Genomic DNA, 4,377 nt, shown 5'->3' on the forward strand with positions numbered 1-4,377 from the left:
GAATGGGAGTCCAAGTGAGGGATGGGGCTAGGTGGATCCTCAGGGCAGTGGGTTAGATGGGATCCTGGAGGGATGGGGCTCACTGGATCCCAAGGGCATGGGTTGATGGGGCCCTGGGGGGTGGGCCAGAGGGGACACCAGGGGCGGGATGGGTTGTCTGGAACCTTCGGCCTTGGGGCCTGGGGGTGGGCTGGCTTTCCCCCCAGGCAATGGGCCCCAGGGCAGTGGGGTAGAGTGAGCACCTGGGGGAGTTGGGCTGGCTGGATCCCAGGGTCATGAACCCTGGGACGATGTGTTAGAGGGGGAACTGGGAGGACGGGCTGGCTGGGGCACTGGGGACTGTATCCCAGGGGGATGGGTTACATGGGGTCCATGGGTACAGGCTGGCTGGACCCCAGGGTGATGGGCCCCAGGAGGAACTGGCTCTGGCTGGCTGGGGCCGTGGATGGACGGGCTGGCTGGATCCAATGGTGCTGGAACTAGGGCTGCTGCCGCACCCCCTGGCTTTGAAATAGTATAACAAACACCAAATACATGGTTTGTTATAAATAAATGATCTGGAGAAAGGGGTAAACAGTGAGGTAGCAAAGTTTGTAGATGATACTAAACTGCTCAAGATAGTTAAGACCAAAGCAGACTGTGACGAACTTCAAAAAGATCTCACAAAACTAAGTGATTGGGCAACAAAATGGAAAATGAAATTTAATGTGGATAAATGTAAAGTAATGCACATTGGAAAAAATAACCCCAACTATACATACAATATGATGGGGGCTAATTTAGCTACAACAAGTCAGGAAAAAGATCTTGGAGTCATCGTGGATAGTTCTCTGAAGATGTCCACGCAGTGTGCAGAGGCGGTCAAAAAAGCAAACAGGATGTTAGGAGTCATTAAAAAGGGGATAGAGAATAAGACTGAGAATATATTATTGCCCTTATATAAATTGATGGTACGCTCACATCTTGAATACTGCGTACAGATGTGGTCTCCTCATCTCAAAAAAGATACACTGGCACTAGAAAAGGTTCAAAAAAGGGCAACTAAAATGATTAGGGGTTTGGAATGGGTCCCATCTGAGGAGAGATTAAAGAGGCTAGGACTCTTCAGCTTGGAAAAGAGGAGACTAAGGGGGGATTTGATAGAGGTATATAAAATCATGAGTGATGTGGAGAAAGTGGATAAGGAAAAGTTATTTACTTATTCCCATAATACAAGACTAGGGGTCACCAAATGAAATTAATAGGCAGCAGGTTTAAAACAAAAACAAGGAAGTTCTTCTTCACACAGTGCACAGTCAACCTATGGAACTCCTTGCCTGAGGAGGTTGTGAAGGCTAGGACTATAACAGCGTTTAAAAGAGAACTGGATAAACTCATGGTGGTTAAGTCCATTAATGGCTATTAGCCAGGATGGGTAAGGAATGGTGTCCCTAGCCTCTGTTTGTCAGAGGATGGAGATGGATGGCAGGAGAGAGATCACTTGATCATTGCCTGTTAGGTCCACTCACTCTGGGGCACCTGGCATTGGCTACTGTCGGTAGACAGGATACTGGATGGACCTTTTGTCTGACCCAGTATGGCCGTTCTTATGTTCTTATGGTTTCCATGGTTTCCATCATCAGCACCCCCACTATAAAAACTGTTCTAGCACCTCTCATAGATTCATAGATTCATAGATTCTAGGACTGGAAGGGACCTCGAGAGGTCATCGAGTCCAGTCCCCTGCCCGCATGGCAGGACCAAATACTGTCTAGACCATCCCTGATAGACATTTATCTAACCTACTCTTAAATATCTCCAGAGATGGAGATTCCACAACCTCCCTAGGCAATTTATTCCAGTGTTTAACCACCCTGACAGTTAGGAACTTTTTCCTAATGTCCAACCTAGACCTCCCTTGCTGCAGTTTAAGCCCATTGCTTCTTGTTCTATCCTCAGAGGCTAAGGTGAACAAGTTTTCTCCCTCCTCCTTATGACACCCTTTTAGATACCTGAAAACTGCTATCATGTCCCCTCTCAGTCTTCTCTTTTCCAAACTAAACAAACCCAATTCTTTCAGCCTTGCTTCATAGGTCATGTTCTCAAGACCTTTAATCATTCTTGTTGCTCTTCTCTGGACCCTTTCCAATTTCTCCACATCTTTCTTGAAATGCGGTGCCCAGAACTGGACACAATACTCCAGCTGAGGCCTAACCAGAGCAGAGTAGAGCGGAAGAATGACTTCTCGTGTCTTGCTCACAACACACCTGTTAATACATCCCAGAATCACGTTTGCTTTTTTTGCAACAGCATCACACTGTTGACTCATATTTAGCTTGTGGTCCACTATAACCCCTAGATCCCTTTCTGCCGTACTCCTTCCTAGACAGTCTCTTCCCATTCTGTATGTGTGAAACTGATTTTTTCTTCCTAAGTGGAGCACTTTGCATTTGTCTTTGTTAAACTTCATCCTGTTTAACTCAGACCATTTCTCCAATTTGTCCAGATCATTTTGAATTATGACCCTGTCCTCCAAAGCAGTTGCAATCCCTCCCAGTTTGGTATCATCCGCAAACTTAATAATCGTACTTTCTATACCAATATCTAAGTCGTTAATGAAGATATTGAACAGAGCCGGTCCCAAAACAGACCCCTGCGGAACCCCACTCGTTATGCTTTTCCAGCAGGATTGGGAACCATTAATAACAACTCTCTGAGTACGGTTATCCAGCCAGTTATGCACCCACCTTATAGTAGCCCCATCTAAATTGTATTTGCCTAGTTTGTCGATAAGAATATCATGCGAGACCGTATCAAATGCCTTACTAAAGTCTAGGTATACCACATCCACAGCTTCTCCCTTATCCACAAGACTCGTTATCCTATCGAAGAAAGCTATCAGATTGGTTTGACATGATTTGTTCTTTACAAATCCATGCTGGCTGTTCCCTATCACCTTACCACCTTCCAAGTGTTTGCAGATGATTTCCTTAATTACTTGCTCCATTATCTTCCCTGGCACAGAAGTTAAACTAACTGGTCTGTAGTTTCCTGGGTTGTTTTTATTTCCCTTTTTATAGATGGGCACTATATTTGCCCTTTTCCAGTCTTCTGGAATCTCTCCCGTCTCCCATGATTTTCCAAAGATAATAGCTAGAGGCTCAGATACCTCCTCTATTAGCTCCTTGAGTATTCTAGGATGCATTTCATCAGGCCCTGGTGACTTGCAGGCATCTAACTTTTCTAAGTGATTTTTAACTTGTTCTTTTTTTATTTTATCTGCTAAACCTACCCCCTTCCCATTAGCATTCACTAGGATAGGCATTCCTTCAGACTTCTCGGTGAAGACCGAAACAAAGAAGTCATTAAGCATCTCTGCCATTTCCAAGTTTCCTGTTACTGTTTCTCCCTCTTCACTAAGCAGTGGGCCTACCCTGTCTTTGGTCTTCCTCTTGCTTCTAATGTATTGATAAAAAGTCTTCTTGTTCCCCTTTATTCCCTTAGCTAGTTTGAGCTCATTTTGTGCCTTTGCCTTTCTAATCTTGCCCCTGCATTCCTGTGTTGTTTGCCTATATTCATCCTTTGTAATCTGTCCTAGTTTCCATTTTTTATATGACTCCTTTTTATTTTTTAGATCATGCAAGATCTCGTGGTTAAGCCAAGGTGGTCTTTTGCCACATTTTCTATCTTTCCTAACCAGCGGAATAGCTTGCTTTTGGGCCCTTAATAGTGTCCCTTTGAAAAACTGCCAGCTCTCCTCAGTTGTTTTTCCCCTCAGTCTTGATTCCCATGGGACCTTACCTATCAGCTCTCTGAGCTTACCAAAATCCGCCTTCCTGAAATCCATTGTCTCTATTTTGCTGTTCTCCCTTCTACCCTTCCTTAGAATTGCAAACTCTATGATTTCATGATCACTTTCACCCAAGCTGCCTTCTACTTTCAAATTCTCAACGAGTTCCTCCCTATTTGTTAAAATCAAGTCTAGAACAGCTTCACCCCTAGTAGCTTTTTCAACCTTCTGAAATAAAAAGTTGTCTGCAATGCAGTCCAAGAATTTGTTGGATAGTCTGTGCCCCGCTGTGTTATTTTCCCAACATATATCCGGATAGTTGAAGTCCCCCATCACCACCAAATCTTGGGCTTTGGATGATTTTGTTAGTTGTTTAAAAAAAAGCCTCATCCACCTCTTCCACCTGGTTAGGTGGCCTGTAGTAGACTCCTAGCATGACATCACCCTTGTTTTTTACCCCTTTTAGCGATGGGCCCTGGGGGGACAGGTTGGCTGGATCCCAGGGCGATGGGCCCCCGGGGGGACGGACGGGCTGGCTGAATCCCAGGGCGATGGGCCCCAGGCGGATGGGCTGGCTGGATCCCAGGGCGATGTGCCCCGGCGGGATG

The 4,377-nt window shown here is 45.4% G+C and overlaps 1 protein-coding gene across 3 annotated transcripts in view; it reads right to left on the bottom strand.

Moving 5' to 3' along the window:
- CYS1 (cystin 1) overlaps positions 1-4,377 on the bottom strand; it is a 42,858-nt gene that overhangs the window by 37,318 nt on the left and 1,163 nt on the right. The gene's annotated exons all lie outside the window — the stretch shown is intronic.

The sequence above is a fragment of the Terrapene carolina genome, unplaced genomic scaffold, assembly GCF_002925995.2.
Source record: "Terrapene carolina triunguis isolate 2854851 unplaced genomic scaffold, T_m_triunguis-2.0 Scaffold42, whole genome shotgun sequence".
Taxonomy (NCBI): Eukaryota; Metazoa; Chordata; order Testudines; family Emydidae; genus Terrapene; species Terrapene triunguis.